This window comes from Cervus elaphus, chromosome 25 (assembly GCF_910594005.1).
Source record: "Cervus elaphus chromosome 25, mCerEla1.1, whole genome shotgun sequence".
Classification (NCBI taxonomy): Eukaryota; Metazoa; Chordata; class Mammalia; order Artiodactyla; family Cervidae; genus Cervus; species Cervus elaphus.
The window spans coordinates 6,137,847-6,165,567 of NC_057839.1; the positions used below are offsets into that span (position 1 = coordinate 6,137,847).

Sequence of the window (27,721 nt, forward strand, 5' to 3'; positions counted from 1 at the left end):
AGTGCTACCTGGGAAACTATGATTATTAAATAAGATAATATTTAATATTTGATATTAAATATTAGCCTGGTAACTAGCACTGAGTACCTGCCTGACAAAGGTTAGCTTCTTTCTCTGTTCCCTGACTCCATCTCAGCCAACCTGCACTGCCTCAAAATGGCCTTCTTCTTGGCTACCACTTTGGAACCATTTTCCCTCAGAAAAGGATGTCCGTGTGTTCATAGATCTGCAAGTCACACAAAGGTTGTTACTCAAACTTTGTTGGGTGATTGGCCTTTTCAAAGTAGACTCCTGTCCTCAAAGCTGCCCCGCGGCTGTGGGAAGGCGCCGGCAGGGTCCTTTGCCCGCACTTGATCCGTAGGTCGGGGAAATCTGGACCTCCTTCCGGTGGCGCTGATTGAAGTGGAAGGACCACCATCTGTCTTTCCCAGAAGGGTGACTGACTCCCGCGTTGGTCCCAGTTCTCCTGAGATTTTCCTGAAAACCCTTCCAGCTAGCCCAGTTGGGAGTGTTAGCACATCAGATCCCATGCTTTGGTGAAAAATGTAAACACAGACCTGATTTTTCATTTTAAATGAAGCCAAGCATATTGCTCCCAGCAGATGCCGAGTGACTCAATCTGTCCTCTCGGTTTTGAAGGGACCTGAAGAACAACATGGTAAAATAAAGCAAACAGCACATTTATTGGTTGATAAAATGCTGTTTTAGTCTACCCTGGCATTATATGGTGATTGCTATGCAGCGAACATCTGTTATTAAATCCAGACTTCTGTTGCCTGGATACATTGAATCAAAAGCTGGAGCCGGTGAGAAATTCATTTGTGTGTCTGTTGCGTGTGAATGTCAGAGCTCATATGATGCCTTTGTCTTCATTCTAACTGAATCTTTTAATATGGAATGTCTTGCTTGTTATTTCTGACTCTGGGCCAATACTGTATTTGTTTGATTAAAAAGGGTTAAAGAAACAAAGAAACTGTATTCCCTCAGGTGCTCTAAGCAATTTTGATTAATTTTTGGAGATGGCATGATGTATTCAGAAAAAGTGGGACTTTTTAAAAAGAACTCATACCAGATAACCCAATAATTCAAATTCTAGGGGTCTATCCTAAGGACATAGGAGAGATGAGCATGTATTTAAGGCCAAGGATGTTCAATGCAGTGTTACTTATAAAAGAAAAAAAAAGTTAAAAGTCACCTAAATGCATGTATGTAAAGAGCTTCATTTATATTGGCTGCAAATTCCATGTTCTTCCAGACTGCAAGTTATTAGTTGATGAACTAATGATGAACTTTACATTATTTATAGATTTATGCTATACTAAAAAGTGTTTCCATGAACAACTTGGTGCAGCTGTAATTACCTCTTAAGGATAGGTCACTAGATGTGCACTTTGTTAGGACAAAGTGCATATTATATTGTTCATTTGCTCAGTCAACAAGTGTGTCTTGAGTGGCCACTGTGTGCAAGACAGCAGTGTTCTACCCTGGCCCAATGATAGAGAAAAGGTCCGCATCTTCATGGTGCCAACAGAGTGAGAAGGGAGGAAAGAAAACTAGAGGCATCTAGCAGACAGCAGTGAATGCCAAGGAGGGGGCTGAGAATGGTGGAAAAGCCAGACAGGGATCTCTGAGTGCCACCGATCGGAGAGCGTTTACAGACTCGCTCAGCAGTGGTTCCTTAAGATGTGGTTCTGGGAAATGTGGTGCATTCTCTCCATCACCAAATATTTGTCAAACGCCTACTAATGCCAGGCTATGTTCTAGGCACTGAGAACCCAGCAATGACTCTATCCAATAAGCAGAAAGAAATGGATGATAAGCAAACTTTAAAAATGACAAATGCCATGGAGAGATCTGGGGAGGGGATAGGTCGGCTTAGATAGACAGGACAAAGAGGGAGCCTTTTGAACTAAAACACAAATATTGAGAGAGGGCTGGTCATGAATAGACTGGCAGAATGAGATTCTAGGCAGAAGGACCAGCGAGAGCAAAGGCTGGGAATAACCTCGGTATGTCTGAGGTACAGAAAGATGGCCGTGAATGAAGCCTAGTGAGCTAGTTTGGAAATGGCTTGAGCAAGTCTGTCAGTCACTGTAAGGCTGTGTGACAAGCCGCCCCAGTACTCAGCAGCATACAACCTAGTTGTGACTCTCTACAACCTCTATCCTCTTTCCATCCACATTCACTTCCTCCCTGTGTAAACCTGTCTGCTCTGAAAACCACAGCAGCCTCAGAATGTATTACGTACATAAGAAGTGGTCCTGCATTTAGATGCAGTGGCTCTCAAACCTGAAGGAGAATGAAGAATATCCACTGAACTGGTTACACATGTAACATCCTAGGTCTCGACCCCAGAGAGTCTGACTTGGCAGGACTGGAGAAGCCCCAGGAATCTGCATTTTCAGAAGTAGCTCTTCCTGTGATGGTGACGGTGGTCCACGGACCACATTTGGAGAATTGACAATGCAAAAGTCCCCAAAGTCAGTCCCAGGTGGGCCAGGAAAATGACCCTGCCTGTCTACCTTCAGGGCTAGGCAGAAGTGGGCTCAGACCCCACTAGTTGCCACTGTCATGAAGCTGCTTGGGCATTCTAAGCGAGCGCATCTCCACTACGATGCCATCGTGCTGGCCCAGCAGGGAAAGCCATGAGTTAATGGCATCTCCTGGTATAATAAACCTCCTCTAAGGCTCTCGTCCCCGCTGAGCTCTGCTGGATCCTCTGCCATTTCACAGTGAAGTTAGAGGTTTTTCAAACAGCTTGGAGAGATTTCTTGGAATTCCAAGGCTCCTCATCCCCTGCTCAGAGCCGGATTTGGCTCCTAACTTGGAGGCAGGGAGACGTGCTGGGCCAGGACTTAGCGTGGCTCACAGGGAATCAAAGCCAGCCTGCCCCGCCTCCCTCTGACAGCCCTGCATGCTTCTTCTCTGATCCCTGCCAGAGCGGAGGGGTGGAAGGGGGGCATCCCAAAGCTCATTACCAGCTCACATTCTTTGCCCTAAATCAGCTCTTGAACACCCTGAGATGAACAGCCCTAAATGGGAAAGAAAAAAAATAAAATAATGAGTGTCTTGCAAGTTCATAGATATCCCTGGTGCTTTCTGTCAGGCCAGGGTTTAGCATTCTCTGCTCTAACTTTTATCTTCTAAGTCTCTAAGGAGAGTTGGCTATTGGTCCCCTGGCCATCAATTGCCTGCTCCCCTCCAAACCTCTCCACCACCACGCACTAGTCCATGTCCCATTCCGGAAGTGACAGAACTGCTCCAAGGGGCCTGCTCTTTCTTAGAAACTGCATAGTTATTCCTTTCGTCTGAGTTAACAGAAATCCGTCTCTAGGAAGATGGGGTGGTAATAGCTAATATTACTTGAGCATTTCCTGTGCGTACTTTTCATGCAGGAGCCAACTTAATCCTTATAATAACCTTGTGAGGCAAGTACTATTTTCACTCTCGTTTCCAGACCCAGCATTTGAGGTTCTGAAAAGTCCCTCACACAAGGTCACACAGAGCTGAGGTCCAAATCCAAGTCCCTGGGCTGTAGGACCCAGGCCCTCTGCCACCAGGTCCACCAGCTCCGTTTCTTGTTACCTTGAGCAGATCATGCCTGCGTGGCTCTGTTCAAGTTGGGTGTTGACGTAGAGAGCCCCAGGCATATCCAGGGCATGGATACTCAGAGCCATGTCACGTGAGAAATAGTGGCAGGATGTAGGACTTGAAGATGTTTTAGCTTAAAGACAAGGTGGTCTCATGGCAGAGGCTGAACAGGGGTGTAGAGGCATGAAGTGTTATTTGCTCAGTCGTGTCCGACTCTTTGCAATCCCATGGACTGTAGCCCAGCAGACTCCTCTTTCCATGGGATTCTCCAGGAAAGAATAATGGAGTGGGTTGCATTTCCTGCTCCAGGGGACGTTCCCAACCCAGGGATTGAACCTGGGTCTCCTGCATTGCCGGCAGTTTTTTAACCATTCTGAGCCACCAGGAAAGCCTTATAGAGACACAAGACGTGAAAAGTAACTTCGGATACCTGATGATGTATCAAGCAGGAAAAAGGACTAGATGGCCCTGTGTGAGCCCAAGTTTCAAGGTCCATGAGGTGAAGTAATACCAGAATATAAGAAAAAGCTTTCAAATACTCAAGTGTCCAAAAGAGGGTCAGGCTGCCTTGAGAACCTCCCTGTCACAGGAGGAATACAGCAGAGACTTGGAAAATATTTCATTTGGCCTGGTATAGAGGGGTCTCAATGTGAGATGACACAAATAACTTTTGAGGCACTTTTGATCCTGAGTCTGTGCAATTGTATTGTTATTCACTGGAGTCTCATCTCAAACAGTATTTTATGTTGTCGTTAAAATGCCTAGCACAGACTCCTTTTAATAAGCCTAAAGGGAGGCATCATCATCACTCCTAGATGATGTCTTCTTGGCCTGGGATGCAAATTTTGAGGAATCACTTTGTATCTAATCCTTATCAGATGATGTGTCATGAATCACAGGTTCTTGGAACGACATGAGACCACACAGCTCATGATACAGATGAAGAAACTGGGGCCTGGGGACAGCAGCTGACTGGTCCCAGCTCACAGGCTGCCGAGTGCCGGGCTGGGCTGGACTCTAGGCTCCCAGAGCATGAGCTACAGTCTGCACCCCGCAGGGCCTCATGGAATGTCAGGGATGAAGGACCCTTCACAGCCTTCTGTTTAGTGTTGTTGTTTAGTTGCTAAGTCGTGTCTGACTCTTTGTGACCCCATGGACTCTAGCCCACCACACTCCTCTGTCCATGGGATTCCCCAGGCAAGAATACTGGAGTGGGTTGCCATTTCCTTCTCCAGGGGATCTTCCCAACCTAGGGATTGAACCTGCATTTCCTGCCTGGCAGGCAGATTCTTTACCACTGAGCCACCTGGGAAGCTATTCTCCTCGTTCGACGATGGCAAATAGGATTCACTTCCCCATGCCAACTTGTAATTCATTGGTTGTGATTTCCTGAAGAGCTGTTTCAGGATCTGGGGCCACATGTGGGTTCGGTGGAAATGAGATCTGTGAATCATTTATGATGGTTGCCTAGGGCATAGGTGGGAAAATAACGTCCTGTGTGCCCAGGCTCCTTGAGCTCATCCATCTCAGTGACTTTCTGGGTGTGCAAGCTGAGCTCTCTAAAAGTGACATGAATATTGCAGAAGAGATTATGAGGCAAGATAAGGCCTTAGCCACCTCATTTATGAAAATGATTTAAATATCCTTGCATGATGGTTAAACTCACCTATGGAATGAAAAAGATATGCAGCTGCCTTAAGCCCCAACAATATAAAGCAGATGACAGGTGATATGTAGATGGTTTGAATAACAATTTCTAGTTCATCTTGACTAAGGTGCTTTGCCCTGGGTGGCAGGTAGCTCCACCCGTTACTTGCTGGGAAGTCATAAGCAGGTACTTCTCCCAGATCCTTTTGCTGGTTGGTAAAATGAGGGATAAGGTTTTTTCTCACAGGGTTTCCATGCTAAGTAGAAAAAAAGAAAGAAAGAAATACTCAACACAGCCTAACACTTAGCAGTTGTTCAGTAAATATTAATAGGAACAAGTGCTTGCAATATAGTATTGCATCTACCCACCGCCCCACCCCCGTGTTATCATCTTCCCCGCTTGTTAAAGGGTTAGCAGCAATGGCCACCCAAGAACAGATTCCAGGGGGCACACAGGTCATTAACTCCGGATTTTTGGTCTGGGGCACGTTTTTGGAGCCCTTTGTTCCCAAAGAGACAGGAGTCAGCTTCCTAGCTGACTGAGAAGGGAAAAGCCAGGAGGGAAGACTAGAAAATCCAATGGTAGACCTCTTAGTCCCACAACAACTTCCACCTCTCAGTTCTCCTTGGGGATTCTTGAAGTCTATACCCCTGATCCTAAATGTGGGGGGGAAACCAAAGAGGATGAATGTGAAGTTTACTGAAGCCTCAGTGTTGAAGAATTACATGTTTCCTTGAATTACAAGGAAGCAATCTGCCTCCCAAGTCTGCTGTTCCAAATTTTGTCAAAGCACAGAGCATTTTTTAAAGACCACTTCAAGAACTGATCAAATGTACTTGACAACAGAGCCAGCAGGCCAGTCAGATCATCTTCAGAACCCCTGAGAAGTTGCCTGCACAATGGAGATGACAGTTCTCAGAATCTGCGGGTGGGAGGGATTTCACTCCATGAAGGGGGAAGGAAAACAAGGATGCTAATAAATGTTCACCTAGTGCCTACTATGTGTTAGAGGGTCTAGAGAACATTATTTCATTTAATCCTCACTATGAGAGCACCTGATACTCTTCCATTTAGCAATAATAAGCAGCAGTGGAGCGTCCCTGGTGGCTCAGTGGTAAAGAGTCCGCCTGCTGATGCAGGAGAGGTAGGTTTGATCCCACATGCCAGGAAGATCCCACACGCCGTGGAACAACTAAGCCTGCGCGCCAGAACTATTGAGCTTGTGCTGTAGAGCCTGGGAGCTGCAGCTACTGAAGCCCCACACCCGAGAGCCTGAGCTCTGCAATAAGAGAAGCCACTGCAATGAGGAGCCAGGGCCCGGCAGCTAGAGAGCAGCCCCCGCTCGCCACAACTAGAGAAAGGCCAGTGCGGCAACAAGGACTTGGCACAGCCAAAATAAATAAACACATAAAAGTCATTTAAAAATTAACAAAAAGTTAGCAGCGAAGCAGCTGACATCTGCACTACTAATAGACACTAGCTACCATGTAACCGTGGTGTGTAAACAGCAGCCTGCCAGCTGCAAGCTCGGAGGGGGAAAAAGTGTAAATTTGTTTCCATGTCACTGAATTTCATACTGATTGTGAGTCCCTGGCCCTTTGGGTAGCAGGACCTTAACCTCAGCGTCTTCAGTTTCTCTCTTAGCTTTTCCAACAGCTGCATCTAAGTCTGGGTTGGGAGCAGGGAACGGGGAGGGGAGCGCTTGTTCCGGGTGGGTGCATCACCGAGGGTTCAGGACACCCAGCTCGACTGTCCTTATCCACTTCATTCAGTGAGCGCACAGACTTCCTCAGTCCCATCCAGTCCTGGGCAGCCACCACGGCCTCCTCCCCATCCCACTGCAAAGGTGGTCTCGGCAGCTCTGCCCAGCCACACCCCCAGCACCTTCAACAATACTAGAGAACGGTCCATTTCTGTGGGCACTATGCCAGGGCCTGGGCACGCTGGGAAGCTGTCTCCGTCCTTTTTCCTAGAACCTCTGCTGTTCCTGTCCCGGGCTGTATGCAGAAACCCCAGTGCCCAGCCTGTTTTTCAGTTTCATTCTTCAGTCCAGACTGATTTAGAGGTTCTTTCTCCTCCGCATCCTTCTCAATGACCGCCAGCATCTTAGTCCTCTTCTTCGCTCGCCTCCTTGTGCTGGTTTAGAGAAGCCTTATTGAACTGGAGGGCAGGAGAGCCTGACACTTCCTTCATTCTTCAAAATCTTCTGTTTGGGGCACAAAATGATCTTCCGGGTTCAGGCACATAAGGCTTCATAAACTGAAAATCTTTCTTACCTTTCCGGTTGCACCCCTACCCCTGTGGCAGTGAATGCTGTGTTATTTCATGGTATTCATGAGCTCAAATCCTCCAGCAGCCCTGTGAGGTCAAGATGAGTGCCATTTAGGGTTGAGGATGTGGAAGCTCAGAATGGACATTTGCCTCGTCTGGGATCACCCAGGGTAAATGGTGGCACTGGGATGGAGCCAGTCTGCCTGACCATATTACCCGAAGATGAAATCTGAGTTGTACCAGCTCGGGTGATAAGTAGAGGCTGCCTGAGAAGCTGCTTTGAGAATTTTGAGGCTGTGTCTGAACTCAGTGAGTAGAATAATGCTGTGATCCATTAGTAATGTCTGTCACGGGCACTGGGCTGGGCAGCAGCCACTGGTGGGCTGCCAGTGCCAAGCCGCTCCCTAGACTCCGTGCTACTTAGAAATTCTGTTCTCATCTGTTGGCTAGATAAAATAATGAATGCACGAACTCCTTCATTAATGCCACATTTCGAGAAGGGACTGGATGCAGACAGTGAGAGAGGCTGCACACAGTCGATTCACAGTGGTCTTGGGAGGCCAGGCTGGACCATTAGAGATAAGAATGGCAGGGGGTTGGAACTTGAACTTGGAAAAACTCAGAATGCCAAACTCAGAAGCTTGCGAGCTGTGGAATCATGGAGGAAAAGCCGCGCTTAACACCAGGATCTGGCAATGAGCACTGGAGGCTGAAGGAGCAGCTTGAAGAGCTCTGTAATCCGTAGAGGTGTGGGGAGGTGCCCAGCCCGGGGAGAGGAAGGTCACGGTGACAAGGACAGGAAGACATAAGAGACAGCTCCCAGGACTCGGCGGCTGGCGGAGGCTCTTTTCCCCAGTGACTCACACACTCCTTTTTTCTAGCTGAATTTCAGTTTTATTTTCGGCTCCAATCAGCGGTAATAGAGAGATCCAGGTGCTTTCCCTCCCTCGCCCCACGTTTCCCTCTGCAGGCTCCCAGAGCCTAACAATGCCCATCCTCCCGAAGAGAAGGCAGTGACAACCCGGAGCAGAGCAGCCTGTGGCTTTATGACTGTCCTCACGGCGGCCCCCGTTCACTGAGTGCCCTCCGTGTCCAGCACAGGGCCATCCCTTCACAGGCAGGCATCATCCCCTCGAACCCTCCGCAGCCCGAGGAAGTAGGAACTACTAGTATTGATAGTTTACCGGTGAGAAAACTGATTCAGAAAGACTAAGTAATTTGCCTGAGGTCACATGGCTAATAAGTAGTAAACCCAGAAGCAGAAATCATTTTCTAAAATAAAATTTGGAGTTCAAAGCTAGCTCTCTTAACAATATGCCTGTGGCCTACTCAAGCCATAAACTTCCACAAGTAGAAGTGTCCTTGTGTGTGTGTATTAAGTCACTTCAGTCGTCTCTGACTCTTTGTGACCCTATGGACTGTAACCCACCAGGCTCTTCTGTCCATGGGATTCTCTAGCCAAGACTTCAGTTCAGTCGCTCAGTCATAGTAGGTGTTTAATAAACAGTTGCAATGATAATAATAGTAACAATAATAATAGTTGCTTCTTTATCACCTTCGCAGCACTTTGCATATATTAGGTGCTGTAGTGAGGTGCTGGGATTAAGATGCTGCTGCTGATAATGACGGTTGGGTGGAGGGAGAGAATAGGGAGAGTGTAAAAGCCCTTTTACATGGGCTTCAGAAATCACAGGGCAGCAATTTGTCACAATGGAAATTGGGTGAACACTGCAGCCAGACAGCTGTGCTTTAATTTATTACCCATCCACGTGACCGGGGGAAGTTACTTCATCTCTCTTGGTCCGGCTTCCATCCCTCATCTATAGGACTGTTGGTAGGAGGAAATGATGCCATGCTTCTAAAGGGCTTAGCCCAGTGCCTGGCCTAGTAAGCATTCAATTTCTAGTAGGCATTGCTTTTATTCTTGTAAGCACATTTCTTGTCTCCCCAACCCATGGAGCAGCACTCCCCCTTAAAAGCAGGTTTTACACTATGTTGTACAGGGTTCCTGAGTATGGGGACAGAACATTTATCCAACAGCTATTCATGGAGTGGCGTCTGGGTGCCTACAAGTAAGTCGAGCTCTGGCCACACGATGGGAAAGAGAACAGAGAGAATCATTGCCTTTGTGGAGTCTACAGTCACCGTGGAGAAGACAGATGAATGACAAGTTTGTAATTACAAATGGGTGCTCTGAAGGAAATCAACAAGTTGCATGATACAGAATAATGTAGGATGGCTGAGGGCTGTTAGTTTCCTATCACTGCTATAACAAATTATCACAATTTTAGCACCTTAAAACAACACACATTTATTATTTTACAGTTCTGAGGTCTGGAATCAGAAATGAGCCTAAAGAGGCTAAAATCAAGGTGCTGCTCCTTCTGGAGGCTCTGGGGGAGAAGACATTTGCTCACTTTTTCCATCACCTAGATGCTGCCCGCATGCCTCGTCTCATGGATCCTTCCTTTGCCTTCGAAGTGCATCACTCCAGCCTCTCTTCGTCATCACATTGCCATTCTCTGATGCTCATTCTCTTGCCTCTATTAAAGACCACTCTGAGTCCATTGGGTCCACCTGGATAATTCCAGGAAATTACCCCATCTCAGAATCCTTAATTTAATCACATCGCAAGGTCCCTTTGAACATGTAAGGTAACATATTCATAGGTTCCAGGAATTAGGATGACGGCCTTAGGGGACACTATTCAGCCGAACACAAGGGGAATCTACTTTATGGATGTCCTATTCTGGACATCTCCAAGCTCAGCACATAGAAGAGACCATGAGTGAGTGAATGAGTTGGTGAAGAATGAATGAACAGATGAATGAATGAGCTCACAGAGAGGGAGAGAGACAAGGCCAGCCTGTGGCAAGCAGTCCAGACTTGAAAGGAGCTCTCATGGTTTCCCTGAGAACCTGCTGCTTTGCTCATAGATGTGTGCTCTGGCATCAAGGGTAAAACTTGCTAGGGAGTTAGACCTTTCTGGTTCGTAATGTGTGAAGCTCAGTGCCCTGAAGCTGAAATTCAGGGATGGACCTAAGAAGCCAGAAGTGTACTGAGTTCCCATGCAGGGTGCTTCATCTAGCGTACAATCCTGTTTCAGCAGCCACTTTCGTCTCCATTTCTGAGATGCGGGACTGAGGCACAGAGAGGTGCAGTCACTCAGCCGAAGCCGCACAGCTAGTGAGTGGGATCCGCTCAGACTTGACCCACCGAGACTCCGCACCAGCTGCCAGGCTGCAGGGCCCCTGCTTGTTTCCAACCCACACATTTAGTAAACCCGCTCCTGGGGCCACCCAGCATTCTCCTTAAGGGGCCTTCCTATTTCCTTGCTGGACTCTATGTGTGATTTGCAGCCTTGCAAGATTTTAAAAAACAAGTATCAGCTTGTGACTGTACTTGTCACTTGCACCTATGGCCATGCTCGGTGCTGTTTTATTAGATGGTGCCAGGAGAGGGGCAAGGGACACACACACACACACACACACACACACATACACACCCTCCTCCGAAAACCCTTCAGCTCCCTGAATGAGGCTACTCCGCACGGCTCCCCTCGGGAAGGAAATACAGGAGGTTGCCAAGAGAGCTCGGTCGCTTTGCAGAGCAAATCACTCCCTGCTTCATGTCCATATCTAGGCTGCTTCCTGTGACTCAGTCTGACTACAAATGGCCACAGGTCAGGGGCCAAGGTCAGCCAAGTGAGGGATGTACAGAACGGAGGCTCAGTATCCAGGCCTGGGAGTTAGACAGCTGAGAGCTCTTCACCTGCTTCTACATCTTGCTAATGGCTTTGGGCTTATGTTTCCTCACCTGATATAATGGGTGTAATAATGGTGCCTACCTTGATAAAAATGAGATAATACATTCCAATCAGCATTAGTGCAGTTCCTAAAACACAAAAGTTACCAAATAAGTGGTATTTGTTGTTACTTGATTTAATTGGGTATTCAGAGTCTCAAATGAATCAGTTTACGTACTTTCTGAGCCTCTGCTCTGTGCCAGGCACTGCTGAGTGCTAGGAGTACGTTCGGATCAGTTCAGTCGCTCAGTCGTGTCTGACTCTCTGCGACCCCATGGACTGCAGCACGCTAGGCCTCCCTGTCCATCACCAACTCCCGGAGTTCACTCAAACTCAGGTTCATCGAGTCGGTGATGCCATCCAACCATCTCATCCTCTGTCGTCCCCTTTTCCTCCCGCCTTCAATCTTTCCCAGCATCAGGGTCTTTTCAAATGAGTCAGCTCTTTGCATCAGGTGGCCAAAGTATTGGAGTTTCAGCTTCAACATCAATTCTTCCAATGAATATTCAGGATTGATCTCCTTTAGGATGGACTCGTTGGATCTCCTTGTAGTCCAAGGGACTCAGATACGCAGATGACACACCACCTTTATGGCAGAAAGTGAAGAAGAACTAAAGAACCTCTTGATGAAAGTGAAAGAGGAGAGTGAAAAAGTTGGTTTAAAGCTCAGAAAACTAAGATCATGACATCCAGTCCTATCACTTCATGGCAAATAGATGGGGAAACAGTAGAAACAGTGACAGACTTTATCTTTTTGGGCTCCAAAATCACTGCAGATGGTAATTGCAGCCATGAAATTAAAAGATGCTTACTCCTTGGAAGGAAAGTTATGACCAACCTAGACAGCATATTAAAAAGCAAGAGACATTACTTTGTCAACAAAGATCCGTCTAGCCAAGGCTATGGTTTTTCCAGTGGTCATGTATGGATGTGAGAGTTGGACTATAAAGAAGGCTGAGCACCAAAGCATTGATGCTTTTGAAGCGTGGTGTTGGGGAAGACTCTTGAGAGTCCCTTGGACTGCAAGGAGTACAGTATGGGAACAAACAACATCCCATCCTCATGGAGCTTACATTCTAATATGGCAGAGACACTTAATACACAAATAAATATATAAGCTCAGAAATATTATATAAATGCTCCAAAGGAAATTTAGACACTGAGGGTAAGGGGTGGAAAGTGGCTGAGGAGGGTCAGGGGTTGTCTGTTTCAGACAGGAGTCCGTGGAAGGCCCTCAGAGGAGGTGACGTGGGAACACAGACAAAAATGTGTGCAGGTGCCTGGTGATTGTAGCTAAATTGCTCGTTTTTGTGGGCTGAGATGGCCTGGGAGCCCACTGACCTTCTAGGTAAGTCCTGAGGCCTGCCCCAGAGCAGCAGGTTCTGCAGTCAGACAGTCGAGGGTTCAAATCTCAGCTCTGCTGCTGTCAAGACACTTGGCTCTGAGTGGTGGCTTCACCTCTCTGAGCGTCCCTTTCCTCCTCGGCAGCAAAGGATCAGGGGTGTGTAAACTCCCAGGAACGGCATGGGGATTAGAGGAGTTGACGTGTAAATCCTGAGCAGAGGACCTGGTGAGGAGTACATGCACTAGAATTGGTGAATGCTGACATTCATATTGTGGGATGCAAGTTTGGCAAGTTGGAGCAAGTAGGGATGACCCTGAGTGCAGATAGGAGGCAGTTGGAAACCTTGGCCTTCCCTGGGACAGCCTGGGAGACATGAGGGGAACTGTCATCCCAGAGCACCTTGATCCTGATCTTCACTGAAGTTACTCCCTCCCAGGCCCTCATCAACCATGATGACTAGCTGCCAGACACAGCTCCTCCGAGGGAAACCTGGGGACCAGGGAGCCTCGTCCTGCAGATTAAACTTAAGGCTGAGGAGGCAGGCAGGAGCATGGACAGCAAGTCCAATCAGAGCTGAGATCCCCAGTGAGGGGGTGGCTGACAGTGGCTGAAATGTTCTTATCCAACTCCCAGGGCTTAGCAGCTGGGCTCTGGCTTCTGGTTTGGTGATGATTAGTGTTGGGGGACACTGGACTTGAGGATGATGGGAGGGGCGGGGAAGGCTCCAGCCTCACTCCAAATTGCCTGCACGCCCAGCTCATCACCAGCCTGACAGGGCTGGATTTACTATTGTCATGACCACTCCTAAGACTGTATCTATTTTAAATAATTGAGTCCCCTACTGGATTGTAATGGACCGTACAGATGCTGTAACAAACAGCCCCAGAGTTTCAGTGGCTTAAGATGGTAGGTTCTCACCAGGGCAGCTCAGAGCAGAGTGGGCAGTGCCTCTGATCTGCTCCACGCAGCTCCTTCCACCCGCGGCTCCTCCCTCTTCTGCGTTTTCAAAGTCCTCTTCCTAATGCTACTGGGTGGGGAGAGGGAGGGGGGACTAGCCTGAGAGGTTTGTCTGGGGTGGGTCTGGAAGGGGAGGACAGCGTGGATAGGAGGAGCTCTTCTGGGCTCTGTCAGTCTGATCGTCATGTTCAGAGCGTGTGCTGAGCTATCACCTGCAGGCAGCATTCTCTGACCCCTCCACCGTGCCAAGGCAACCTGAGGGGTGTGTGTGTGCACACACCCACAGCCACACCCACCCCCCCCACACACACACATACATGCCACGCACACTTGGTGCTCCCCACGCCCTCGGCTGGCCGCCAGCAAAGCATGTATCGCAGGGAGTGGCCATTACCTGCCCATCTGTCCTTCTCATTAACGTCTGAGCCACAGGGAGGCAGGAGCCTTGTTCCCAGAACCAGCACTGTGGTGGACACTTCATTTGTTTAACAGAAAGAAAAGAAGAGAGAAAATTAGCACTTGTTGAGATCACTCAGTTCTTTTTCTTAAGTTGTGATAGAATATATATCACTTGAAATTTGCCATCTTTTTCTCTTTTTCATTCTTTTCTTTCCCCAGACTTTACTTTTTATTTTTCACTGGGGTATAGCCATTAACAATGCTATGGCAGTTTCAGGTGGACAGCAGAGGGAGTCAGCCTTACGTTCACGTGTGTTCATTCTCCTGCAAACCCCGCTCCCGCCAGGCTGGCCCATGACGCCGAGCAGAGCTCCACGTGCTCCACAGTAGTTCTTGCTGGCTGTCCATTTTGAGTACAGCGGTATGTACGTGACCTTCCCAAACTCCCTAACTGTCCCTCCCTCCCGGTTTTACATCCCACATATAAGGGATGCCATACAGCATTTCTCCTTCTCTGCCTGACTTACTTCACTCGATATGACACTCTCTAGGTCTGTCCATGTTGCTGCGAATGGCCTTATGAAATTTACCGTCTTAACTATTTTTAAGGCCACAGTTCAGTACCACAAGTACATTGACGTTGTACAATCATCACCACCCCCCATCTCCAGAACATCTTTATCTTCTGAAACTAAACCCATTAAACACTAACTCCCCATCCCCCTTCCCCCAGCCCCAGGAAACCACCATTCTACTCTATCTCTGTAAGTTCCACTCCTCCAAGGGCCTCATGTAAGTGGAATCATACAGTATTTATCTTTTTGTAACTGGTTTATTCACTCAACATGATGTCCTCCAGGTTCATCTGTGGCACAGTATGCATCAAAATTTCCTTATTTTTTCAGACAGCTTAATATTCCATTGAATGTGTATAGCACATTTTGTTTATTTATTCACCTTCAATGGACACTGGGTAGCTTCTTCCTTTTGGGTATTGTGAGTAATGCTGCTTAAAACATGGGTGTACAAATATCCGTTGAAGTCCCTACTTTCAAATTTTTTGTGTATATACCCATAAGTAAGAATTGCTGGAGCATATAATTCTATTTTTAATTTTTTTGAGAAACTGCCATACTCTTTTCCATAGCAGCTGTACCATTTAATGTTCCCAACAGTGGTACATGAGGGTTCCTATTTAACCACATCCTCACCAACACTAGTTAATTTTTTTTTTTTTTTGAGAATAAGCATCCTGATGGGTGTGAGGTAGTATCTCATAGTGATTTTGACTTTGCAGTCACTTGATAATTAGTGAGGACTTCCTTGGTGGCCCAGCAATAAAGAATCTGCCTGCAGTGCAGAAGGCATAAGAGATGCAGGTTCCATCCCTGGGTCAAAGATCCCCTGGAGGAGGGCATGGCAACCCACTCCACTGTTCTTGCCTGGAGAATCCATGGACAGAGGAGCCTGGTGGGCTACAGTCCATGGGGCGCAAAGAGTCAGACACGACTGAGCACGCACACAGTGATGAGTGATGCTGAGCACCTTTTCATGTGCTCATCGGCCATTTGTGTATCTTTTTTGGAGAAATGTCTATTCAGATTCCTTCAGTTCCTTATGAATATAGTCCCCAATGCTTATAATAGCCCAGTGAACTGAATATCATTATGCCCATTTTCCTTTTAAGCAAACTAAGCCCTGAAAAAAACGAGGTGACTTATCTAAGGTCATGTATGACCTAGAAAGTGACAGGGCTTATATTTAAGCATCCATCTTCCTCTTTCCAAACCCTAAGCATATTCTGTGAAGCTGACTATTATGACATCCTTAATAGTGTGTTGGCTTATCTGCCTTCCTCCCTGTCCCACCCACGTGTACACTGTACGTGCCTGGAGATCAGAGACTGTCTCTTAATTATCTTTGACACAGTGGTGGGCACAGGTAAGAATCTACTAAATACTGAAAAAGCAGATGCAGGCCCTGTGCTCCACCCTAAAGTTCTGCATGGCATGACTTGGAAGGCATGACTTAGTAGCTCCAAATCTAGGTTTATCTCCAAAGTGGAGATGGAAACCCAACCCTCTGTGACCAGTTGGAAGATCAGAATGAATACTTCTGCCAAGTGCTAAGCATGGTACCTGGTGTGTCTCAGGTGCTGACTCAGTGGGAGAAACTAACAACACTGCCATGCTACCGGGCAGTCGGCGAACACCAGAGAGACCCATGACACAGTTCCTGCTTTCCTCCTGGTTGGGGAGGTAAACAGCCCAGCAATAACTCAGAGAGAACCGAAGCCAGCTCAGACTACAGATGTGCTTGTGTATGTGTAGATTATCTCAGGACCGATTCAGGAGAGTCCGTACACGCTGGATGCCTCAGGGGGAGACGGGGAGCCAGGAGTCAGGGAGGTTAAGGCAGTTGGCTCATTTACTTTAAGTGACTTAACCTTGGCTGTATACACTTCTGCATGGTTGGGATTTACTCTGCAGATATCTCTTGTTTTAGAAGAGAGTGGGACACCAAGGCAGTGTGGACAAGTGGGCTGGTCCACAAGGAAGTGGGAAGGAGGAAAGACCCCTGAGAGCAGGAGACTCTTCTGAATCCATCTGGCTTCTTCCTGCAGACCCCATGCATCCCAGAGGTCACCCACCTCCCAGCATGAAACAGAACCCCTCACATCCTACCAGCTCCCAGAAATGAGTGCTGGAAAGAACCTGCCATTTGCTCCCTTCCTCTCCAGCACCTAATGGAGTTATCATGAAGAGGCGAGCATTTTTAATTTACTCTAGAGGGGTGTATGGAGGCCTGGTACCACCGTCTTCCGTCTCGGTGACAACAAACTCATTCTTCACTATAATTAAAATGTCACTTTGATAAATAATTCTATCAGCCCCCTTCCACCTATGAATAGCTTCCCGCTATAATTGTTCACATTCTGCTGAATTAGAAGTATTCAAGGGAGAATTTAAGAGGTATTTAGGCAACAAAGATAAATCGAGTGTGTTTTCCGCCCTCCCACGGTCCCTCATTAAACAGAGAGATATCATCCCCCACTGGGGGTTCCTCTGCCCACTGCGCTCAGTCACTTTTCCAAAGTAGAGGGAGATGGAGGAGCTGTCACCACACGGGGGTGGCCCTCACAAAGGGCTGGAGCTTGGGAACATGTGTCGGGGGGCCTCCCTCCCCATTCATTACTGTAAGAGAGAGTAGGCTGTAGCTTCAGGGGGGGTGTGCACTTAGAAAAATCAGTTAACCTTTCCAGACCTCTGCTGTATAACAGAATATCAGGTTACCCTTAAGAGACTGAGTCAGACATAACTCTTGCTCAGTGAGGGGTCGTTTGACCTTACTTGTGGGCCTTCTCATTTTACAGATGAAGGGTTCAAGGCTCCTGAAGGGCGACCTCTCCTACATGACAAGCTAGAGATGGGCAGGGCCACGATCTCTGAACACTTAACAGGACTCAACACATGCAGAGCATATGGTAGGAGCTCTACATATGTTCCTATCTTTATTTTTATTGGTGCCTCCTCTTTCTGAATAAATCCCATCCATTGGGATTACATAGAATGCGCACAGTCAGCCACCGCCTGCTGGACATCTTGGGGCGCTTCCTCAATAAACACTTGCCTTGGGCCTCACAAAGAGATGGCGTTTGGGTTTTCCCCCTCCCAGAGAGGGGTGTAGTTTCATGACTAAGAGCACAGTACTTTGTCATCAGAAAGCCAGGGTTCAAGGGAGGCCTCTCCCACCATGGGGCCAGGTGTTGCTGACTAACTACAGCTTCCTTCCCTACGTTAATAAATTGTAAATAACAATTGTAACATCCCCTCTGTGAGTTGTGAAAGGCAGTACCGCAAGGTCCACATGTGGTTAATATTAGTTATTGTTCCCACTGGGTTTCTCATGAAGGGGGCAGCACGTACCACTTGGCCATGTAGTGTGAAGTGCTGTGTGCACAACTGGATGGGGTGGAGCAGCAAGTCAGCCCAACTAGGTCAGCTCTCCTTCAGACAGGCCAGTCCAAGTCCACCCGAGCCCTGCCCAGCAGTGCTCCAGTCCTGGCTTCTTTCAAGGGACCTGAGTGACAGGCATTCATCGGTGGTGGTAGATGCCTTTGGATGTGGCTGGGGATGGGAAGGGTGAGGAGGGGAGGCAGGGGTGAGGGGTGGAGTGTAGGGGTGGGGGGTGGAGTGTAGGGGTGGGGAGTGGAGTGTAGGGGTGGGGAGTGGAGTGCAGGCCAGAATGAAGATACCGGCATGTGTGCTCAGCTGCTCCATCGTGTCCGACTCTTTGCGACCCCGTGGACTGTAGCTCACCAGGTTCCCTTGTCCATGGAATTTCCCAGGCAAGCATACTGGAGTGAGTTGCCATTTCCTTCTCCATTTGTTAAAAAAAAAAAAAGGCACAGTTCTCTGCAAACGCTGACACACACGACCGACAGGCCGTGGGAGGCAGCGGTGCCCCAGCTGTGTGCTCTGAAGGACAGCCCCCTGAGGACAGCCCCAGGGCAGGGAGCTGTGTGTGAGAGGACTACGTCTTGTGTCATGAGAGAGGGAATCCAAGAAAGTAGCTCACAGCATGGGTCGCTGGCCAGAGAAGCCCTGCATTTGACCCAGGTCCCCAGGCTCTATCCCGAGGCATATCAGAAGATATGCCCTCCCCAAAGGGTAAGGTTGAGATCAACTGACAAGGGATGCTGTAGCACTTTGCCTGGAAGGGCTCTGGTGGAGATCCTAAGATGATGGAGGGAAGGGGCTCATCTCTCCTCTCCAGCCCCCTCAAGGCTGACCCCTTGCCCGTCTCCAGGACTCATTCTGTGGGGTCCATCCTGTGATGAGCCAGTGTGCTCAGAGGAGAAGGTGTGGGAGGAGTCAGAGGAGAAGAGGTGGGATGGCCTCTGTGTTAGCTCATTCCATCTTCCTGAGAACTCTGCAGGGAAATCTTTTATTCTGCTTTACAGAAGGGGAAGCTGAGACTTAGAGAGGAAGGATAATGTTGCCAAGATCACACTGCTAGCAGGTGGCTGGATCTGAACTCAAGGCTCTGACTCCAAAGAGCCAGGCTCTTTACGACTGGTCCCTCATCCCCTTACACTGTGCTGGTTTGCACCACGGGTGTAGACAATGTAGGTGGCAGGCAGTGGTGTCTGGTAGCCTTAAGGAAGGCATGTGTGGGAGAAACGGGGGCGTGGAGGGGAGAGTTCTGGGCTTCACCCAAGCTCCTTCCATGCCTGCCTGCCCAGCAGGGCTGCCCGTGTGCACAGGCCAAGTGAACTGAGGCTTCCTCCAGCATTAAGATGCAGCAGTTGTTTCTGAAACACCAAGGTTTTGAGAACATGGCTTTGAAAACAGAGAAAAGAAGCACATGCAAAGGGTTCGTTTATCCTTTTGTACTCAGGGAAAAGTCAAACAACTTGTTCTGGAAGATTAGAATCCCCCAGCCCCTACCCCACACAGGCAAGCTCATCTGTCCATTTGTTAAAAAAACAAAAACCAAACACATTTCTCTGCAAATGCTGACACTCCTGCACCACATCCACCCTCCACACTGGATCTGAGGCCATGGCTGCCACATGGAGAGCTTGTAACCGCAGCTGCCTCTTGGATCAAAACCTGAGGGACTCGACATCTGAGAGCCATACCAGACCACAGTGTCACTTGAGAGACTCAGAGGCATGTTCCAGAGCACTGTCTAGGAACCGGGACTCCAGCCTGAGGCACAGTCAGCAAAAGAGAAATGGCATCCATGAGAAAATATCATTCAAAGGGTCAAGGGACAGTGGAGAGAGGACTGGACTTGGAGCCAGGGCACCGGCTCTGGGAGTCTGGTGAACGTGCCTGGCAAGTGCCTTCCTTTCTCTGGGTCTCAGCTCTGCAAGCACTGGATCACAGTTCCAAAGCTCTCATCCTGTCTGAACCCCACTCCAGTTTGGGGCCTGATTGCTTGTGGGATTCTGGTGCACCAGAGCTGGAGCTGTGACCAAGGCCAAAATGAGGATACTTGCATGCGTGCTTAGCTGCTCAGTCACGTCCAACTCTTTGTGACCCCATGAACTGTAGCCCGCCAGGCTCCTCTGTCCATGGAATTCTCCAGGCAAGAATACTGCAGTGAGTTGCCATTTCCTTCTCTGGGGAATCTTCCTGACCCAGGGATTGAACCCACGTCTCCTGCATCTCCTACATTGGCAGCTGGATTCTTTACGACCGAGCCACCTGGGAAACTCCACAGGAAGTGAAGATGCCAGAAGCCAAAGGGGATTGCCCAGGGGGTGCTCCAGCCAATGGCACTGGAAGCAGGCATCAGAGCCAAGGACAGAGCATCTGGGAAGCTGCAGGCAGAGCAGGGAGACTGTGGCGTTAGCCAACACGGAGCCCTTCTGCACCAGGCTCAATGTTCAGTGTATGTTCACTCCTTTCAGTCACACAGCCAGGCCATGAGTGAGTTTTCTGGGGAAACTGAGGCCAGAGCATTTAAGTGACGTGCTCACTTTTCACACAGCAGCCGCCAGAATGGAAAAGTCAGGGCTGAGCCCAGCTGACCCGCCTTCCGCATCTGTGCTCCTCTCCGCTGGCCGTTCTGCCTGTTGGGGTTGGTCGGGGCCATCATCCCTGAAAGCCCCAGGGAGTCCACAACTGGGGGGTGGCTGGCTCAGTCCGGCTTCAGGGACAGGACCAGGACAGTCGCAGCTGCGGCCGTCCCATGACTCAAACCAAGGCATAGTGACAGAAGGGAGTCTGACTGTCATCCTCTCCGCGAGGGAGAAGCCGTCCAGCCTTCTTGCAGGGCTGAGCCAGTCATCTTGCAGACTGTCTCACCGAAACCTCTTCCCTGAGCCACGTTTCCCAGCATGTGGAGGAGCCGCCAGGGTCCCCCTTCATCTCTGTTTGCAGAGAGCTTGCCCCCCCGCCCATCGCCACCTCCTGCCAGAGTGGACAATCATGGATTTCGGAAATGAGTTAAATCTGGAAGATGAATGTATTCATGCACCCATCAAGGGGTCATGAATCACTGGCCCAAATCACTGCCTTCAATCCTGACAGGATGAATTCCCTCAAGCAGAGTCTCTTTATCAGACAGACACGGAGGCGGTGCCACGACGCAGGCCGGGCCACCAACAGCATCATTATGTGCAGCAGGCTGGCTTCCATTTCCCAAGCCGCCTTCCCTTAATTTGAAGCTCACTTCTGTTGCTGGAGAGGACAAAAAATAAGAAAATAAGACATATATGTACAAAAGGAAGGAAGAAAAGGGAGCAAGAAAGAAAAAAAAAATGGGGAAGCTTTCATGCCAAATGGAAAGGAGACAAGATAAATGTACCGAATCTGATTTCAAACACTGTTTGAAAACCCTGTCCAGGATTGTCAGCAACGGCCCTGGCGTCCACAGGGAATGTGTCACTGCCAGAGGCCTGCAACGCTGGACCCTGCAGGCCCGGATCCTGCCTCCCGGTGACTTGTTTAGAGCTACTTCAAACCAGAACAAGTCACAGCCAACGAGCATCTCCCTCTCCAGCCCCTCAATCACTCGTAATCAGACCGTGTATTTTAGCAACAAAATCTTCCCTAGCTGAAGAGCTCATTCATCTGCCTTCTGCAAGCTTGACACCCTTTAAATGGGAGATGAGGGGAAGCCAGCTGCCCCTCTGGTGGCCAGGGAAGCCAGGAGAAGGACGGAATTACCACCCCATGCCCTGCCCCCTAGATCACCTGTGGGAGCCCAGACCGCAGGGACCTGCAGGTAAGGAGGACACCAGCCCAAAAGGGACAGAGAAAGGTCACTGGGTTCCACACGTCCTGCACCGGGCACCCGGCCGTGGTCTCTGGGTTTCAGTTCTGTCACTACCATCTTCTAGCTAGGTGACCCCAGACGAGTTACCTAGCTCTGTGTGTATGGATGCAAACCCATGGAAACCATGCATAGAAGAAGCAGAGAACCAGGACTCGGGTGGACTGACTTTGATTTTTTTTAATATTTATTTATTCGGCTGCGTCGGTCTTAGCTGTGGCATCCGGGATCTTTTGCTTCATCATGTGAGATCCTTTGGTGCTGCGTCCGCTCTCGAGTCGTGGCATGGGGCTCAGCAGCTGGGACACAGGGGCCCGGAGCACGCAGACCTCAGTAGCTGTGACGCTCGCCCTCAGCTGCCCTGCAGTACGTGGAGGCTTAGTTCCCAGACCAGAGATGGAGCCTGCGTCCCCTGCATTGCAAGGTGGATTCTTAACCACTGGACCACCACGGAAGTCCCTGATTTCTTGCTTCAACTCTTGCACAGCAAATCACTTTGCTTCTCCACCCTTCACTTTTTAATCTGTAAAACAGGGACAGTAATACTTACCTGTAAAGTGGAGACAGTAATACCTACTTGGCCTCTCTCACAGGGTTTTGTAAGAATCGAAGGAGCAAGAGAGATGGATGGACACACTTGAGATTTTACAAGTGGAAAGCAGAGGTGTCATTTCAGCATTAAGAACCTTGTAGGAACACTCACACCCTGGGATCAGGAGAATTTGTCTGCCTACAGCTGCACATGCTCAGAGCAGGGCAAGGCTCCCGCCTGGTGCCTGCCCGAGCCCCGCCCGTTACTAAGGATACCCGCACATCAGAGGCTCCGGGGTTATAGGAGAGGAGATCTGGGTCTTGTGCAGAGGGGGGGCTTGGAAGCTGTCCACGGGGGTCCTTTCACACTTCTGCAGGACCCTGTGCAGGAACAGGGCGCTGTCCTGCTCTGTCTGGGACCAGGGGTCAGAAGTCAGCTGAGGCCTGGAGGGAAAGAGGCTTCCTGCCGCCCCAGATGCCAAAGTGGAAACGGGGTGTTGAGGATGCAGACAGTCCCCAAACCACGTCTGAAGTGCTGCCCCCTGCCTGGTACACAGTGTCCCGTTGGGGGGGGTGGGGGAGTGGAGAGAGGGCAGAGGCTGAGGCCCCAGACCACAGGTAAGATCCTGTAGGTCTGTTTCTAGAGCCCATCAGCCTGCCTGGACCCACAGGCTGCCCTGGAGCACAGGCCCACTGACACTGCCTCAGCCAGAACCGGAGGCTGGAAGAAGCACTGGAACAGGGGCCAGACAGAGCCAGCTCACTCCTCTTTCCTCTAGCAAATGTCGCCTCTAAAAATCTGGCATCGGTCTATTGGTGGAAACGGAAGCAGCAATTGAAACGAGCTAATACAGGGACTTCCCTGGTGGCCCAGTGGCTGAAGCTCCGCACTCCCAAATGCAGAGGGCCTGGGTTTGATCCCTGGTCAGGGAACTAAATCCCATGTGCCACAACTAAGGCTTCACATATCACAACTAAGACCCAGCACAGACAAATAAATAAACAGCTCATCAGGCGCCTCTGTCCATGGGGATTCTCCAGGCAAGAATACTGGAGTGGGTTGCCTTGCCCTTCTCCAGGGAATCTCCCCAACCCAGGGATCAAACCCAGGTCTCCCACATTGCATGTGGATTCTTTACCATCTGCGCTACCCGGAAAGCCCATCAATAAATAGTAAATAAAATAAAATGAGCTAGTACACAATACCAGACATACAGCCAGTGCTCAATAAAGGCTATTATGATTACACTGGCGAACGAAGTCATTGTAACATACAATGCATTCATCTTTGACTGTGGCCTCTCACCCAAAGACACTAAGAAGGCCCTTTTCTCCCCCAGGAACACTGTGTGCAATCTAATGCAATCTAATGGTGGCACCTGCTTAGGTTTCTCACATCTCAAATGAGATCAGGGCAAGTAAGGTCCTACAACTGCCCAACTTGTCCTTTATCTCTATAATGAGTCCCCCATCATTGGAAGTAAACAAGTAGCATATTTCTGGTCACAAGTAGAAGAGGAGGCAGTAGACAGGAGGAATCAAAGTGCTTTCCCACCCTAAGATTCTGTGATGCTCAGGACTGTGGGGCGGGCATGAACATGTGATGGGTCTGGGAGCAGAAAGGGAGAAGTTAGAACACTGTGAGCGGGAGGAGGAGAAGAGACTGGAGAACCCAAGGCCAAGCTCTAAATCTCACCTGAATATCTTCTCCACTTTCTCCTTCCTTCAGCACTGACTGAAATGAGGTATTTAAATAAGGACAAACATGGAAGCAACCTAACTGTCCATCAGTAGACGAATAGATAAGGAAGATGTGGTAAACGTACCCGATGGATTATAATATTATTCAGCCATAAAAAAGAATGAAATTCTGCCCTGAAACCGTAGAGCTCCTTCCATTTAGGTCTTCAATCCATTTTGAGTTTATTTTTTATATGGTGTGAGGAAATGTCCTAATTTCAGTCTTACACATACAGCTGTCCAGTTTTCTCAGCACCACTTATTCTAAAGATTATCTTTTCTCCATTGCGTATCCTTGCCTCCTTTGTCATAGACTGATTGACCATTAGAGTGCACTGCTGCTTGTCACCTCATGCTTGACTCAGCCTGGCCTTGGCCTGCCTCTCCAGCTTCACCGTAAATTGCTCGGCACCTGGAACTCTTTCTTGGTCAGTGCCACATGAAACGACCTGCATTTCCCTGAGAAAATCATGCTGTATTTTGCTTCTGGGCCTTAGCTCAGGCTATTTCCTCTGCCTGGAATTTCCTTCCTCATTTCTTCCCCATGCAAATCCTGCTTGTCCTTAAAAATCGAAACTAATCTTCCTCTACTCTTGGAAGCCATCTTTGGCTCCCATGCACCCATACCCACCATGTTCCCCACCTCCCCTCCCCAGACAGTCATCTCAGACCGCCCTTCTCACACTGCAGTGCAACTGAGGGCCTCCTTGTCATCCACCCTGAAGGGTGTCTCACTGACGGCTGCCTCCCAAAAGCCTAGCTTCATGCCCTGTATTCAGTAGGCATGCAGGGGTAGGACAGCAAATGATTAGAGTTTAAGCTGTAGAATCAAAAGAATTCGATTCAAATCTCCATTCCACCACTCATGAGCCACGCAACCCTGGGCAAATCAGTTAGATGCCTGGAGTCTCAATTTCCCTATTCAATTTAGTAACAGATAATCCATTGCCACTGTGCTGATTCAAAGAGAGAGCTCTCACAAACTAAGTAACACCATGCCTGGCAACTAGAAGATGGCCAGTTAATGCTTGGAAATACTGTACTTCAGAACTGGGCTGGAATTAGACAGGTTTAGTTTTGAGTCCCAACTCTACCACTTACCATCTCCGTGACCTTAGGCAAGTCAGCCAGCCTGCTTGAGCTTGCATCCCCATCTAGAAAATGGGTTGAACACTGGGGTTTAAATCAGAAGAGTGTTGCGAATCCTGATGCTGAGCATGGTGGCTGGCACACAGTGGCAGTCAGTCATCCTTCCCTACTTACTGTCCAAATAAAGAAGTAAGTGCATGTTTACTGAAGGAAGCCTGCCAGGAACTCGGCAATGGGTACATACCTCTGCCTTTAGTGATGTGAAATTTCACCAGGAAAGCTGAAGTGAGGCCAGCCCAGAGTCAGACTGGGGTCAGACTCCCAGCTCCAGGCTCTGTGGGGACAGAGAGAGGGGTCAGAGCTTCCTGGGTGAGAAAGGGTCTCTGGCCCCCAGGACTTTGACCTTTACACATGCACCTTTCCCAAGAGTTGACCCTGGATCACCTGGGGCATTTCTGAACAGAATGTGGGAGGAGTGGGCAGGGAATGGAGCACAGACTTGGAAACGGCTGTGGTGTGAGCCCACATTCTGGCATCGACTGCCTCCATGGCCTTGGGCAAGTTGCACGCCCTCTTGGAGCCTCAGTTTCCTCAGTCTTTAAAGCAAGGAATATAAATGCAGTACCACCGCCCAGGTCACTGCAAAGAGCACACCTGCCTTTGGCAAGTTCAAGACATCTTGTAGGTATTCAGTGAGCTGCTGTTCCTCTCCTCTCTCTCCAGAGCACCCTGTCCCAGTTCATACACCAGGGCTGTGAGCTGGGCTGCAGTGCCCTTTAAATACACCATCTCCAGATTTGAAACTAATGGCACGTGGTGGGGACGGCTGGGAGTCACAGCGGTGTGGAGGAGAATATGGCTTCAAGAAAATAACATTTGGAGGTAATTATGGGAGCAATGGATCAGAACCACCATCAGCTGCCAGCCATCCCCAGAGATGGAGCAAGAGATGGAGGCAGAAGGTGGAACCTTTCCTGGGAGCCAGACTAGAGCATCCCTTAAAACTTCAGCCTGGCTTTAGTTCTGCCCTGAAAATCCTGGGCTCTGGCTTCATCCCCCTCGCTAGGATGAGGCAGGTTAGCTGTTCAGGGCTTCTTTCAGTTTTTAATACCAATAGGACACAAGGTATTTGATAGCTGGGCAAGATGGAAGAAGGAAATGGAATGAAATCTGAGGGCAGGTAGGGGCAGAAGCAATAAGTGCATTAGCAGTGGAGAAATTAGAAAAAGAGACTGCATTCATTACACCTCTTACTTGTTGTAATAGACACCTAATCTGTTTGCACCCTGTGTGGGGGCTACAGACCATACGAGGACCAGACCTGGCTCAAGTGCAGAGGTCACGAGAAGGAGGCTGGAACGTGTGCTTCCTGCTACAGTGGAGGCTTCACGGCACAGTAAGGGACCATCATGCAGCCTTCGGGCATCTGGAATGGTGTCCTTGAAGGGGCGCAGGCTGTCTGGAGTCTAACCTGGGCCTTGACCCTGGCAGAGGGCAGTGAAGCAGGCAGCAGGGGATAGAGCTGCCCCCAAGATGGGGACAGTACCAGAGGGACCAAGCTGACGTCAGCTTCAAAGGACCTCACCGTGGATTCTCCCCACTTGGGCGAGGCAGGCAGCTCCCTCTGGGTCTGATTCGGAGACCCTGGAAGCCCAAGGGCCCCACCCTGTGCCACACTCAAACCTTCCTCTGATGTCTTCAATTTGCAGGACTCTGAAAGGTTAAGACTAGTTCCTGCACAAAGCATGGGTTTGCTTTGCTTTTAAGACCAGTCATCAACAAAGACTTGCTGGGGACTCTGCACCCCAGCCCCCATCTAGTCCACAGGAGTGGCTTCCCTCTGGGCCCACACCTCTCCACCGCTCACCACCTCCCCGTCTGCTCCCGGGCCGCAGGAACTTGTAGACGAGGCAGGCATCCACTCCCCTGTCCTGTGGTGTGCCATCTGGGGCAGGTGAAGGACTCTCCCAAAGGGCCACAGGGTAACTGTGATTCCTTTTGTTTCCCTCTGGTGACTCGGGAGGCACAAGCAGGGGCTCTCACTCAAGGCCTGAGAGCCCAGTGCTGGCGTCTCCACTGTCCAGGGTGGTGACAGACCTCCTGGATTACAAATAACCGCAGCCACTCACGTGCCAGGTGTCACAGAGGGATTCATATCATCGCATCTAATCGCTGCCCGCCCCGGCCCTGGCGAGTGGTTTTACCACCTACACTGACCGGGTGAGCAAGCCAGACCCCCCACAGAGACATGCACTCCCAAGGGCATGTGGCTAAGTGCCAGCTGAGGGTTGCAAACCCCAAGCTTCCTGATTTCCAAGTGTGTGGTCTCTGGGTATGGGCCAGGTCATAGCTCACAAGCACGCTCTCCTCTCCTAATCCCCGGAGTGAGCCAGTCAGCATCACAGCTCAGAAAGAGACCATCTCAGGGCCCCCCAGGTGTGGCCAGCTCCTTTCAGGGCCAAGGGTGAGATTGTAGCTGGGGTCCCCAGCAGAGCAGAGGGGCTGAAAGAGTGGGGTTCTGCTCACCCCCAATGTGAACTAGGACACCTTCCGAGTG

The 27,721-nt window shown here is 49.4% G+C and overlaps 1 protein-coding gene and 1 long non-coding RNA gene across 5 annotated transcripts in view; one reads left to right on the forward strand and one right to left on the reverse strand.

Annotated features, from left to right (window-relative positions):
* Positions 1-27,721, forward strand: part of KCNIP1 (potassium voltage-gated channel interacting protein 1) — a 394,479-nt gene that overhangs the window by 221,361 nt on the left and 145,397 nt on the right. The gene's annotated exons all lie outside the window — the stretch shown is intronic.
* LOC122683726 lies at positions 22,293-27,056 on the reverse strand. Its single transcript, XR_006337798.1, has 3 exons — positions 27,032-27,056; positions 25,409-25,498; positions 22,293-22,327 (listed from the first exon to the last, which is right to left on the reverse strand). It is a non-coding gene; the product is annotated as an uncharacterized LOC122683726 (long non-coding RNA).